Below are 15,900 nucleotides of genomic sequence, written 5' to 3' on the forward strand. Positions count from 1 at the left end.
AGTGGAGAGATTAGCTGTGCTTGTGAATGGAGTGACTGGGTTTCATCACTTTGTCAAGCTAATTTCACTTCAAGCTAATCTATAAATTCATGGTAATTCCAGTGAGATTTTAACAGTGTTTGCACAAAACTTGACAAAGTAATTTTTAAATTAATATATGTGATGGAATTTCCAATAATAGTTCAGATAATTCTTAGGGAGAAAAACAGAAAGAAGAGAGAAGCCTTACCATAATAAAGCCATTACTTTGTAAAGATAAAGTGATTAATATAGTGCAGTATCAGTTAAGTATTAACAAGATCAACAGAACATTATATAGAAACGCAAAACAGATCCAAGCATATGTGACAAACTGCACAGAACAGAGGTGGCATTCAGACCACTGTAGTGATGGTGATATGGTGAAATGGTATTAGAAAATTTGGCTGGCTGCCCAGTGAAAACAAAATTAGGTCACTATTCAACATCATATAAAAAGATGATCGCTATAATTTTTAAAACAAAAAGATTCCCCAGTTTGCCAAAGACAAAACAGGGAAATATTTTTATGACTTGAAGGTAGAAAGGATTTGTTAAAGAAAATACACAAAGCACATACTATAGGGGAAAAGATTGAAATTTTTGATCAATTTAATATTTAAAACTCTATTATAAAATATCATAATCAAAGTTAAAAGTGAATTTTTTAGGGCTTCCCTGGTGGCGCAGTGGTTGGGAGTCCGCCTGCCGATGCAGGCGACGCGGGTTCGTGCCCCGGTCCGGGAGGATCCCACGTGCCGCGGAGCGGCTGGGCCCGTGAGCCATGGCTGCTGGGCCTGCGCGTCCGGAGCCTGTGTTCCGCAGCGGGAGAGGCCACAGCGGTGGGGGGCCCGTGTATCAAAAAAAAAAAAAAAAAAAAAAAAGTGAATTTTTTAGACTGAAAAGTGATATCTGCAACATATCTAACAGGATGAGTTCAATATTAAGAACCTATAAAGAATACATATAACTCAATAACTAAAAGATGAACAGTTCCAGAGAAAAATGGGCAAAGGACAGGAAAGGCATCCAAATGACCATTAGACATAGGAGAAAATTCACCCTCACTAGCAATCAGAGAAATGTGAATTAACAGTCATAGCTTCCCGTTACATGAACACAAAACCATTAAAATGCGTCGTTTTCTGTAGTCCTAGCGTGTATGGAACAAGCCCAGGGAGCTTTGTCTATTGCACAAATCACTTTTTCCACTCTAAGTTGTTTTTCTCCTATACTCATGTGCAATTTTAATTAATAAGAACAGATTTGAAATGGACTTCGCTTGGTTCGTGCCTGTGGGAGACTGAATAATGGCCCAGTGAAGATGTGCACATCCTAACACCTGGGACCCATGACTGTACTCCCTTACATGGTAGCAGGGACTTTGCAGATACAATTGAGGGGTGTTGAGATGGGAGATTACCCTGGATTTTCCTGGGTTATCCTGACGTGTCCTTACAAGAAGGAGGAAGGAGGACAGCACAAAGAGTGGAGGTGATCTGAGGATGGTAACAGAGGGAGGAAAGGCAATGTGAGGAAACGAGGACAGCCTCTAGCAGCTAGTAAAGGTCAGGAAGGATCCTCCCCGACTCCAGCGTCTCCAGGAGGAAAGCAGCTCAGCTGACACCTTGATTTTAGCCCACTGAGGCTGATGTTGGACATCCGTCTTTCAGAACTGCAAGATCGGGACTTCCCTGGTGGTCCAGTAGGTAAGACTCCGCGCTCCCAATGCAGGGGGCCTGGGTTCAATCCCTGGTCAGGGAACTAGATCCTGCATGCCGCGACTAAAGATACCACGTGACGCGACTAAGACCCGGCACAGCCAAATAAATAAATAAATATTACCAAAAAAGGAAAAGAACTGCAACATCATATATTTGTGTTGTTTAAAACCACTGAATTTATGATAACTTGTTACAACAGCAGTAGGAAGAGAATCCAATGACCTGTGTGGAATATAGGATTTCTCTTCTACTGTCTTGTGAGATGATATCAGAAAATTCCTGATCTATATGAGAGCTCCATCCAGGTCTCTCAACCCAGAAGATCTATTCCCCACTATCTGTTCTATAAGCGCCCAGTGAGAAGAATCAGGTACTACCAGAAAGGGCTGCGTTTCTCAGATGAAATCAACTAAACATATGCTGCTTAGTTATTTACCGGTTACTCATACCCTGAGGCATTTTACCCCCACTGGCCTGCTTACATGATATGTGTTCTTGGGCCATCAAGAGAATTAATAAATAAAGATGTAAACCAGTCATCAGGGAGGCTAGAGCTACGTTTTTCTCATCTGCAGGCAAGATGTACCATGATCCTGAGCGGCAGTGGCAGCAGTGGTAAACACGAAAGAAGAGTTACCTAAATTTTGTCAAGTTTATGTTATTTCTGGTCATGCTAATAAGATACTGACATTTGGAAAGTACCCTGACATTCACAGCTGAAGTTTTTCCTGTTTTTCCCAGCCCAGCCTCTGCAAGTCAGGCCTGGGGATCTGTTTGGAGGGAGAGGAGAGCTGAGATATGGTTTCAGCCTGTCCTTGAGCAGCCGCTGATCTGTGAGTGATGGGAAGTGCCAAATGGCCTAAGAGTGGATGGCTGCAATTTGCAGTGTTCTTGCTTGCACACACTCTGTTCCTGTACATTGCAGGAGCAAGGCCAGCTCGATACAGCCCGCTTATTTTAACGTCTGTTCGTCTTCGTGTGGGTTGTTGCGCGTATCTGTGGAAGGCGGCGCATTTGTGTGCAGATCCAGGTGTTCTCATGTGATCTGGGTAGGATTATGGAAGCCTGCAGTTTACATCATCATATTCTAGCCAGCTGTAAATAACGTCCATTTAAAATATGGTACCAATGGGCTTCCCTGGTGGCGCAGGGGTTGAGGGTCCGCCTGCCGATGCAGGGGACACGGGTTCGTGCCCCGGTCCGGGAAGATCCCACATGCCGCGGAGCGGCTGGGCTCGTGAGCCATGGCCGCCGAGCCTGCGCGTCCGGAGCCTGTGCTCCGCAGCGGGAGAGGCCACAGCAGTGAGAGGCCCGCGTACCAGAAAAAAAAAAAAAAAAAAAATATATATATATATATATGTATATATATATATATATACATATATATATATATAACCAAAATATGTGATTAAAACTCCAAGTGGAAGGTCACAGTGTGAAAGGCAGATTTGTAATTTATTCGAATCCCCTGGTTTGTTTTGAAGGGTAGGTGGCCCCTTGTTCTGCTCGTTTTCCTAAAGTGATCAGTGCCTGGGACTTCAAAGATAAGCTGGTCCTGGGAGATGAAGATCCTACTCAGAAAAAGAAAATGTTGTTTTGCCTCAGGTGCAAAAGTGCCCTGACCGGCTCGCCAGGAAGCTGATTTCAGTATTCTGTGCTCCGTATGACATCCTCAGCTTTTGGCGAAACAAAGCACTCTATCTCTAAGCCACCCATAACTGTAACATTCTGCGTTATTCATCTTGGGCTGTATTTAATTCCTTTCATCCTTACTATTACTTTTCTAGGTAGATAAGAAAATTGAGCCTTTAACAGGCTAAGAGATTTGCCCAAGGTCACAAATATGGTAAATGGCAGAGCTAATTCTTGAGGTGTTTTTTCAGAGCAGCTCATAGAATTTTTTTTTTTTTGAGAGGATAAATCTACAGAGGTTAGTTACACAGCACTTGCAAGAAATGATTAGAATCTATATTTTATTAATTGATGTGCGTGAATTTGTCTGGATATGTTTGGTGCATATGCATAATTTCAGTTTATAGGGATGAGGTGATATAAGTATCTTGATGGCCTAGTTGTTTGCATGAGGCTTTTCATACACTTTCATGTATTTTGTTATTGTGGTTGTGCTTTTTTAAGCCACAAGAAGTTGCTAGCACTCAGTTTGGGCTCCTTATTGCCACTGGGTTTTGCTAAGCATCAGATAATAACCAAAAGATTAAAAAAAAACCTTACTTTAAAAATTCAAGCCTAAAAGGCTTGAATTAATAAAATTAAGCATTTTCCACCACATACATTTCAGCAACCATGGTTTGTTCAAATTACAGCGGGTACTTGGCGTGTTTTGCTTTTATTATTTTTCTCTGTGTTGATTTTTCCCTGTGCTTATAATTAGACCAAGCCTCAATATATTTTGAATAATAACATTTAAAAAGTTGTTGCAAGGACACAAAGAGGAGAAAGGCAAAGATTTGCAGCATTAATAGCATTATTTCAGTGTCCTTTTCATACGGTTCATAACAGTTGCCAGGTTTAATCACAGCTATTCATCCCCAAGGAACTATTTGGTTTGAAACAATTTTAGACATGAAAGTTCCTTGACCAGAATGCTTGGTAGTCTGGAGTGGAGAAAAATGAGAATAAGAAATAGTGTTGTCATATTTTAACATAAAAAATTTCATATCCTGTGAAGCCACCAAGGAGCAGATACATAAAGATTGTAATTTGTACTTTAGTGTGTGTGTGTGTGTGTGTGTGTGTGTGTGTGTGTGTGTTCTCGCTTTGTTGCTCATTTTCCCCTGAACAGGTGTGAAGACCAGCCTTGTCAGCAGGAGCCTGGGTGATTCATTAGTTTCTCCTCACTTCATGCAAGGGAACAGTGTTTCACACCTGAGGTGCTTACACTCTGACCCACCAGCCCCTGATGGAGGGCCAGTGAAGCCAGCCTCAAAATAGCAAAAGGGAGGATGTATAGATATTTCCCCTGGTGGGTTAGGTGGCCTCCAGCGCTTCTCCTGGCTTCAGGGGCAGGGTGCATTAAAAAGGTCAAGGGTTTGTATCCAAACAAAACTCTATTTGAATCCCAGGTCTTACAATGTAGTAGCTGTATTCAACTGGGAAGGTTATTTAACTGCTGTGAGCTTCGGTTTTCTCATTTAGAAAATCAGTTAACAGTTACCTGCTTTGTAAGTACCTCATTCTTGTCATAAATGAGAAACCATGACATACACAGTGTGTGGTACATAGAAAGCATTTGATATATGGAAGCTGTTCATATAGATGGCTTTCCCTTTGACCTCCCTGTTAAATTGACGTCAGTCTGGATTGTGGCTGTCCTTTTATGAAAGGTGGAGCTAATAGGGTCCAACTTGCTTGGGAATATTGCTTCAAGAAGACAAGCAGCATGTCCGGGGTAGGTTCTACATGAGAAAACAGATCTAGCCTCTTCTTCTTACCCTACTGAGAGAACCAAAGATTTTTTAAATGGAGGTATAATTTACATAGAAGAAATTGCACAAATTGAAAGTGTACAGCTCTGTGGATATATTTTTGTCTTTATGTAGCTATTTTTAATTGGAGTATAGTTGATTTACAGTGCTGTGTTAGTTTCAGGTGTGCAGCAAAGTGATTCAAAGTTTCAGGTGTACAGCAAAGTGTACAGCAAAGTGATTCAGTGATTCATATATATATGTATTCTTTTTCAGATTCTTCTCCATTATCGTCATCATTGCAAGATATTGAGTATAGTTCCCTGTGCTCTACAGTAGGTACTTGTTGTTTATCTATTTTATATATGGTCGTGTGTATATGTTAATCCCAAACCCCTAATTTATCCCCCCCTCACCTTTCCCCTTTGGTAACCATACATTTTTCTTCGATGTTTGTGCATCTGTTTCTGTTCTGTAAATAAGTTCATTTGTATCATTTTTTTTTAGATTCCACATATAAGTGATATCATATGGTATATGTCTTTGTCTGACTTACTTCACTTAATGTGATAATCTCCAGGTCCATCCATGTTGCTGCAAATGGTATTTTTTGTTCTTTTTTATGGCTGAGTAATATTCCATTGTATAAATGGATCACATCTTCTTTATTCATCTGTCAGTGGACATTTAGGTTGTTTCCATGTCTTGGCTGTTGTAAATAGACAACACAAGTTTTGATTGTTGATAATAGGCCCTCAATTAATTTATTTGTTTTTGGGTGCGTTGGGTCTTTGTTGCAGTGTGTGGGCTTTCTCTAGTTGTGGCGAGAAAGGACTGCTCTTCCTTGCGGTGTGCGGGCTTCTCATTGCAGTGGCTTCTCTTGCTGCAGAGCACGGGTTCTAGGCGCGTGGGCTTCAGTAGTTGTGGCACGTGGGCTCAGTAGTTGTGGCGTGCGGGCTCTAGAGTACAGGCTCGGTAGTTGTGGTGCATGGGCTTAGTTGCTCCGCAGCATGTGGGATCTTCCCAGACCAGGGATGGAATCCATGTCCCATGCATTGGCAGGTGGATTCTTAACCACACCGCCACCAGGGAAGCCCCCAATAAATGTTAATGAGAACAGGTTTTATGTTTTATTGGTCCCTTTTGGATAATGGTGTTAAACTTTCTAAATCTCTTTCTTTAACTGTAAAATCACACATATGATATTCTAATGGACATGTACAGATTTTAGCAAAACCACTTCACATTTGCAGGTGAATAATGCAGATTCCTATGCGCATTTTCCCTATTGGCCTGGCATTTATAAACAACGTTTGTAAGCATATGGATCAAAATTATTCATTTCAAGACTTCAAAATAGAAGCTGACGTGCAAAAACAAATGTAGCTATGCTCATTTAAAATAAAGGATAGAACTTTAGTTTCTTTTGATAAAACAATGTTTTTCTTCGATAACATCAATGAGACAACTGTCTATAAAACAATAAGCAAAATAGCTAAATTTTCATGGTTAAAATTAGAATATATTAAATTTATAGATTTGAACACCACTGTTAATATGCATAGCATCATTGTCAGTTTCACCTACATCATTAATTTGCCTACTTCTGATATATAAAGTTGCTTTGTCTTTATGGAGATAGTCTAGCATTGTTATTCCTGAATGGCATGCTCTAATCACTCTGCCTTTACTTATTTCTGCCGTCTTACTTATTAGCTATTTATCCATGGAGAAAATGAAAATGAATTCAGAAATAAATATGAAACCACAGCTAAAAGGCACAATGATAATTTGCAAACGTCCTACTGTAAGGTATGCCTATGGGTTTCTGCCCCTAATGTGGTTGGATGACTAAGACAGTCTGCACTTATATGCAACTGTAGCTGGTCACTGCTATAACTCCACCCTTGCTCCACCAGTTGAGAAAGATGCAAGAGTGTGAGAGTGGTATTATTAAAAGACTAACCTTGAATCAGTACTAATACATACAAACATCAATCTTCACAAAGCTTATACTTTGACTACTATTGATTACAAACTATTAGTTTCATACCTCTCAGTATTGATGTGGGGATTGAGAGTTGCAATTATGATTAGAATGCAAAAGAGTTTAACTCTGGGGCCTACAGTGTTTTTGTTTGTTTATTTTTTAATTCAGGGGAAATTCACCTCAGATAAACTTTAACCATTTTAAAGTGCACAATTCAGTGCCATTAGTTCATTTACGATGTTGTGAAACCACTGTCTCCATTAAACTCATTTTCATTACACCAAAGTTTTAGTCTATTTTTGATCCATTATGCCAAACGTTATAGAAATCTTGTAGTAGATGGAGGAGGGGAAGTACCCAGCAGAAAGCAGGTATATCCATCTTCTAGGAAAGGCCACCCCATTGCTCTACTTGTTTGGCAAATTGATCATCACTGTTAATCAATCATTCAGCCATCTACATTGAATATTCAGACAACTGAAATGAATATGTCTTAATACACACACACACACACCTACAGACATGTCTCCTGCTGCCACAATGGGGAGGTATTAGTTCTGATAATAGGAGTAGCAGGTAGCAAGATGGATGGAAATTTGTATGCAGCCCTAACGTAAAAGACTATTTTATTCTGTTGTGCTCTAGCCTTATAAAAAAATGGCTTCTCCATGGGTTAAGTTGCCAGTCATTGATACAGAATGACTGCTCAGATATCTCAGCACATCAACCATCTGTCAATGGATCCAGCTTTGAGGGTTATGATGATGATTGTTGAAAGACAACAGACGGACCTGTCATTACTGTTCATTCTCCTCCTGTTCTCTGGCACACGTTCCCATAAATGGGTTAGTGCTTCTGTGAGCAAATTATAGATGTACCATGAGGTAAAAACGCTCAGTGTTTTTATCTTGATGTTGCATTTTTTTCATACACAGTATATATAAATTTTGAAGCCCTGATCTCCATTAAGTTCAAGTGCTATCCTGATTGTGATATATTTTAAAAATCCTTGTAGTAAAGCAAAGAAATATTTTTAAAAATTGCTCGTACATTTCTTAAAGGATTGACAAATACTCTTTGGGAAGAATGAAAGAAAAGTGTTATTAGTTGGGAATCTTCACAAATTTAAGCTGAACGCTAGAAGTCTCAAAATTTATGAAAAAGCTGAAAGAAGAAGGGAGAGAAATATACTTTCAAAGATTCAAAACACACCAATAACAAAGGAAATGACTTAAATATTGATGAAATAAACATTTTTTAAATGAAAAAACTCCCACACTTCTATATGACAAGAGACAGGATGAATAAAGTGAAAAATATATAGGATGAGAATCAAGAATATATAAAGAAAATTACATATGGATGTGTAAAATGAAAGCTACCCAATATAAATGGGCAGTGGTTTGAACAGGCAACTCACCCAAAGGAATCTCAAATGCCCAATAAACACAAGAAGCTCGAGATCACTAATAAACAAATATATGCAAATGGAATCCAAAGGCAGATACTTAACACCACTTCAAACTGGCAAAGTTGAAAAAGACCCAAATATCAAATGTTGGAGAAGAAGGGAAATATCAATTCTCGTAGATACCATGGATTATAATATAAATTGGTTTAACCACCTCAGAGATCAGTTTGACAATATCAAATATGATTGAACGTTTACATAGTCAGATATTATTCTCCTGGCTATAATTCAGAGAAATCTAATACAGATCAGCAGGAAAAATACAAAAGGATGTTCATTCCAGAACTGTGGGCAACATTCATATTTTAAATGTCAACCACATGAGAGATGATGGCATTCTGCTTCTAATAGTATGAAACATTCGATATTATGAAGAACTTTATGCTGAAATAAAGAATATATTGGATGGAATATAACAAATATATGAGGGAAAGGGTTACCAGGAAGGAGTGAGAGGAGAGGGAAAGGTGGTCCAATATTTAAATTATTAATTGGTTAAATTCTTCAATTAAAACACAGTGACTATCAACTGGATTTTAAAAAGTAGAGAAATAAAACAAACAGAACAACAATCCAAGGGCCCATCAACAGAGGATTGGCTTAAAAAATATATATATGTATATATTTTATATAATGAAATATTATATAGGTAATGGAATATTACTCAGCTGTAAAAAAGAATGAAATATTGTCATTTGCAGCAACATGGATGGACCCAGAGAATATTATACTTAGTGAAGAAAGTCAGACAGAGAAAGACAAATACTATATGATATCACTTATATGTGGAATCTATAAAATACTACAAATGAGTCTATATACAAAACAGAAACCGACTCAAAGACATAGAAAACAAACTTACGGTTACCAAAGGGAAAAGGGGTGGGAGGAGGGACAATTTAGGAGTATGGGATTAACAGATACAAACTACTATACATGAAATAATAAACAGCAAGGATTTATTGTATAGCACAAGGAATTATATTCAATACCTTGTAATAACTTACAGTGGAATATAATCCAAAAATATAGATATATAAAACTAAATCCCTTTGCTATACACCTGAAACAAACACAATATTGTTTTTTGTTATTTATTTATTTATTTATTGGCTGCGTTGGGTCTTCTTTGCTGCGTGCGGGCGTTCTCTAGTTGCAGTGAGCGGGGCTACTCTTTGTTGCGGTGCGGAGGCTTCTCACTGTGGTGAGTTCTTTTGTAGCAGAGCACGGGCTCTAGGCGCACGAGCTTCAGTAGTTGTGGCGTGTGGGCTCAGTAGTTGTGGTTCACGGGCTCTAGAGCACAGCCTTAGTAGTTGTGGTGCATGGGCTTAGTTGCTCTGCGGCATGTGGGATCTTCCCCGACCAGGGCTTGAACCTGTGTCCCCTGCATTGGCAGGTGGATTCTTAACCACTGCACCACCAGGGAAGTCCCAACAAACACAATATTGTAAATCAACTATACTTCAATAAAAAAAATGAGGACCCTATTATCTTTAGAGGATGCAAAGGCAAGCAACAGATAGAAGAATATATCCTAGACACATATAATTCACAACATACTTATATCCAGAATATCTAAGTGATTCTTACAAATCAACAAGAAAAAGACAACTCAATAGAATAATGGGCAAGAGACTTGAACAAAACTTCACAAAAGAGTATATCCAAATAACCAACAAACATAAGGCGTTCAATTAAACCCAAATGAGACACCACTAAACACTTGCCAGAACAAGTAAAAAAAAAAAAAAAGATGCTACGTATTGACAAGAAAGTGATGTAACTGGAATTCTCATATGTTGCTTGGTGTAAAAAACTGGTATTACTATTTTGGGAAAACTATTTGGCAGTATCTTCAAAAGCTTAACATAGGAATATCCTACAACCTGGCAATTCCACTCCTATATACCCATGAAAAATGTGTTCATATGTTCACCACAGGACATGCACAATAATGTTCATTGTAGAATTATTCATAATACTTAACTGGACATAATTAAGTGTAATCAACAGCACAACGAATAAAAATTTGTTCTATTTACAAATGGAATACTATACAGAAATGAAAATGAATGAACTATTGCTTCAGGCAACAACTTGTGTGAATTTTACTTACAGAATTTTGAGCAAAATAATCCAGGTACAAAAAAATATTCCATTCATACATAATTTGAAAACACTCAAAAACTTACAGTATTAGAAGGATAGTGGTTGCCATGGTGGAGGAATATGTGTAGTGAGTGAGGATATACCCAGTGAGTGCTTCCGGGTACTGATGGCTCAAATTCTTGAGCTCGGTGGTGGTTACGTGGGTATATTCATTTCATGAGCCGTCATTTAGCTATATGCTTCTGGTTAACACACTTTCCTTTTTGTATGCTCTGCTTCAAGAAAAGATTATTTTAAAATGTGGGTAATTGATGTTAACATTCATCAGATAAGTGTGCCTGGTACATAGGGAAGTATATATATCTTACTAGTCTCTGTAATTTTCTCTATCTCTAGAATAATTCTTAATTTAAAAATAACAAAGAAAAGTAAAATAAGTCATTAATAAGCAATAATTTTATTGAAAGGATTGAGCCTTAAAGTGCAGATATTCCTAGAAGGTGTCGCTGATCCGTTAATTTATTAAATCAGTGAGTTAATTTAACCTAATCCTCTGTTTTCCTGCCCTGCTTACTGCCTCTATCACCCTGTTAAAAATATCCACCACATTAATTTTTGAGAATGTATATATTTATATATGGACCTATATCAATATCCATATATGTTTCCCCATAAAGTAATATTCTCTGTGGAGTGCTTATCCTCAGGACTTCCTGGGAAATATATTATTCTTAAAAGAGAGCTTTTTAACTCTGCCCCTCTCCAAGAAAGCTATCTATTAATGAACTAAGAATTAAAGGGACAGGCTTTCCTGGTGGCGCAGTGGTTGAGAGTCCGCCTGCCGATGCAGGGGACACGGGTTCGTGCCCCGGTCCGGGAAGATCCCACATGCCGCAGAGCGGCTGGGCCCGTGAGCCATGGCCGCTGAGCCTGCGCGTCCGGAGCTTGTGCTCTGCAACGGGAAAAGCCACAACAGTGAGAGGCCCACATACCGCAAAAAAAAAAAAATTTTTTTAAAATATGACACTTGTATAGGATATCAAGACAAAACCACCCTTACGTTGCGATCATTCACCTGGACTCATGCGTGTTTGCCTGCTCGGGTGGCAGTGTAGAGTGCTGGCTATTAAACTCTGTTTTTATTTTTCTTGTAAAAGAGGCCCGACTCTAGAACAAAACTTGAATCTCTGCTCCATTTTATTTCCTTAAAAAAATTCTATTTTATATTGGATCATAGTTGATTAACAATGTTGTGTTAGTTTCAGGTGTACAGCAAAGTAATTCAGTTACACATATACATGTATCTATTCTTTTCCAAATTCTTTCCCCATTTAGGTTATTACAGAGTATTGAGCAGAATTCCCTGTGCTGTACAGTAGGTCCTTGTTGGTTATCGGGATAGATTTGGAGTTTGAGATCCGCTCCATTTTAAAGAGATGGGCCGTAACCTCTGAAACAGTAAGTGAAACTACTCAATCCAGAGGACCAGTGCCTTCTCTGAGAAGCTGCAGAACAAGTGACTCTCCAGGGAATCTCCTTGTCTTACTGGTCAGGGGTGCTGTCCCATTTCTGTTTCTTAAATTACCTTTTCCCTCCTGTCTACTGAACTCAGAGTGGTTCCCCCCCCCCCCCCTTTACCCCTCAGCACATAAAAGCGTGATCAGAATTACTCTAAGATTTACTTATATGGGTTTGGGAAAACTAAGCTCACTTCTTTCCAGAACTAACCACGGGAACCAACAGGTTTCCAAAGCCCTTCTTTGGCTGTCTTTCGCTTAGCTTCTCTATTTACAATTTCAGTTTAATTTTAGAAGTCTTTAGAAATGCTGATTACATTCTTTATGCTTAGTTTGACAGAAGGATGGACGAACTGGTTTATTAAAGCCACGTTATTTTACAGTTATAATAAACACACTTAAATTGTAATTTTCAGCCAGTTTATGAGTCAACCCAAAGACCTTAATGTGCTACTTCAAAGTATATCATCTGCTTCAAATGAAACCATAAATTGGCATCCCCCTCTGGTAAAATGTACAAAAAACTAGTCAGAGGACTGCAGCCAGGAAAGTTCATTGTGATCCAGCCACACACACACACACACAAAAGCAAAACAGAAAGAAAATTATCTATGGGCTTACACTCTCAACTTACTTGAATCCTCTTGATGGATTGAATCCAAAGATACTCTAAATGAAAATTATCAGAAATTAAATACATATAAAGAAACCTTTGACCCAACGTGTAGAATCCATGATAAATCACTAGAACATAACGAGGTTGATGTACTAAATGTTATAGAGTATATTCTAGTTTCCAATGCTCTTTTTTGGCAAAGATGAGGTGTCTAAGTGAATTGTGGCAATTGGCTTTAGGGACCTCAAAGCTTCATGTTATCTATAGAATGCTTCGTTTTTAATGCCCTCATGTAGCTGGTAATGTTTGGTCTAATTGAATTTAAATAGCTTATGTAGAAAATTTTTCACTTGAGGTTCTTTTCTGCAGCCTCACGGATAATATCCTGAATCACTAAAACTTTGTCCTAAGAATCTTTGCCAAAGAGACATTGTCAGCTGAGTAGTTGTATTGGCTCACCATGTCTATGATGGGACAGATTAGTAACTTTACTACTAATAATGATCCTGATTTTTCCTAAGTACGTAGACGTTAGAGAGATCTGGTTTGTATTAATCATTCTGTCATAAAATAATATGTTAGCCTTGTGTGGTTGGGTTGCTAGGAAATATATCTACCTACATCTGTACAAGAAACCTCAATACCCTTAATCCCGCTGCACTGAGGGAAGAAAAAAGAGGGGGGACTGCTGGGGAAGTTTGCATGATTGGGGCAGAATCACAGTGTTCCACAACCTACAGTCATTATTCACAAGTAATGAATTTATATCTGCCCTCATCTATCTATCATCTATCTATGTATCTATCTATCATCTATCTCTATTTATCTATGTATCTGTCATCTATCTATATCTATCATCTATCTATCTACCTACCTACCTACCTATCTATCTATCTATCATCTATCTATTTTCTTACATGGAGTCTCATTATGGGTGAATCACAGTTCTAAGTGCTTGAAATACTAGCTGATGGATGAGGAAGAGGCATTCATAATGGGGTAAACTCTGCTTTGTATTGATGGCTTAAAAAAAAAAGAACAATGGGGCTTCCCTGGTGGCGCAGTGGTTGGGAGTCCGCCTGCCGATGCAGGGGACACGGGTTCGTGCCCCGGTCCGGGAAGATGCCACATGCCGCGGAGCGGCTGGGCCCGTGAGCCATGGCCGCTGAGCCTGCGCGTCCGGAGCCTGTGCTCTGCAATGGGAGAGGCCACAGCAGTGAGAGGCCCGCGTACCGCAAAAAAAAAAAAAAAAAAAAAAAAAAAAAAAGACCAATGGTAATATCATAAAACAAAGCAAAACCCATCTGTAATCACAGCATCATGAGTCATGAAAGGCAGGCAGACGTGAGAGTTTAGACTTGGGTAGAGAGTCCCTTCAACCAATCGTGAAACATTTGGGAGGTCCGGCTTTCTGCGTATGAGCGTGATACATTCATTGTTTGTGTCCATCAAAGGACTAGACAACTTCAGAACAGCTGGTCAGGAACAACTAGGGAAGTGAGAGGAATGAATGAAACCTAAGTTTTGCTACTTGGTTTTATTGATCAAAGCATCTTACAGGTGTGATGGAATTGACTGTTTATTTTGGAAAGTCCCTACAGTATTCAACAAAAGTCAACAGACTCTTCATCCTTCCTTTTTTTTTTTTTTTTTTTTTTTTTTGGCCATACCGCGCGGCCTGCGGGATCTTAGTTCTCTGATCAGGGATCAAACCCGCGCCCCCTCTAGTGGAAGCGCCGGAGTCTTAACCATTGGACCACCAGGGAAGTCCCTCCATCCTTTACTTTTTAAAAAGTATACCATGAGTTCCAGTTTCAAAGATGTCCCAAAGTTACAGTTGGAACCAGTGATTATTTTATTGTTCCCAGCTTTTTTCCCTCTCCACTCCTCTAATGTGGTATTATTCTCCTCCCTAATGATCTCCCTTGATTACCACTTCCCAAGTCCCTGGAAGGGATGGATCCTATTAAACATTATGAAATAGAGTGGAAATGATTTCACTGGAATGGCCAACGATCATATCAGAGACTAAAATGATGCCAGGGTCACTAGGCAGGACCTGGGGCTTGTCTTATGAACATCAATTTTGAAAACTATCAGGTTTAGGAAAACCAATCTCATTAACAAATGGTTATAATAGTAATGACTAGCCATATTGACTTTCTACCTTCACGTGAGATTTTTATAAAGCAGTAGTAAAAATTTAAATAACAATAAAATATTGGTACTTCACAAAGAATTACAAAAAGAAAAATGAGTCCCAAAGCAGAATAATCTTATGTATCCAAAACTGTAAATGAATTTGTAGAACAGTGTTGTCCAATAGAACTTTCTATGATGAGATGTCCTATTATCTGTACTAATACGCTAGCCAACTGGCCACATGTGACTATCGAGCCCTTGACAGTGGGACCGAGGAACTGAATTTTTAATTTTATATCATTTTAATTAATTTACATGTAAATATAAATGCCAAGTATTTACTGCATTAGACAAGGCAGTTCTACTAATTCCTTTTCTGTAATTTTTTTTTCCTTCTGTATCCTTTTTTTAAAAAATTTTTATTAGAGTATAGTTGATTTACAATGTTGTGTTAGTTTCTACTGTACAGCAAAGTGAATCAGTTATACATATACATATATCCACTCTTATTTAGATTCTTTTCCCATATAGGTATTACATACAGAGTATTGAGTAGAGTTCCTTGTGCTATACAGTAGGTCCTTATTAGCTATCTATTTTATATATAGTAGTGTGTATATGTCAATCCCAATCTCGCAATTTATCCCTCCACCTTTTCCCCCCTGGTAACCATAAGATTGTTTTCTACATCTGTAACTCTATTTCTGTTTTGTAAGTAAGTTTATTGTACCATATTTTTTAGATTCCACATATAAGCGATATCATATGATATTTGTCCTTATCTGACTTAACTTTTTTTTTTTTTTTTTTGCGGTACGCGGGCCTCTCATCGCTGTGGCCTCTCCCCCTGCGGAGCACAGGCTCCGGACGCGCAGGCCCAGCGGCCAT

The 15,900-nt window shown here is 38.7% G+C and overlaps 1 long non-coding RNA gene across 1 annotated transcript in view; it reads left to right on the forward strand.

Moving 5' to 3' along the window:
* The window catches only part of LOC141278518 (uncharacterized), a 253,224-nt gene that overhangs the window by 198,627 nt on the left and 38,697 nt on the right, over positions 1-15,900 (forward strand). Inside the window, exon 4 of the long non-coding RNA XR_012331278.1 lies at positions 5,444-5,502. This is a non-coding gene — a long non-coding RNA (uncharacterized lncRNA). The remainder of the gene's footprint in view (positions 1-5,443; positions 5,503-15,900) is intronic.

This window comes from Tursiops truncatus, chromosome 4 (genome assembly GCF_011762595.2).
Source record: "Tursiops truncatus isolate mTurTru1 chromosome 4, mTurTru1.mat.Y, whole genome shotgun sequence".
Taxonomy (NCBI): domain Eukaryota; kingdom Metazoa; phylum Chordata; class Mammalia; order Artiodactyla; family Delphinidae; genus Tursiops; species Tursiops truncatus.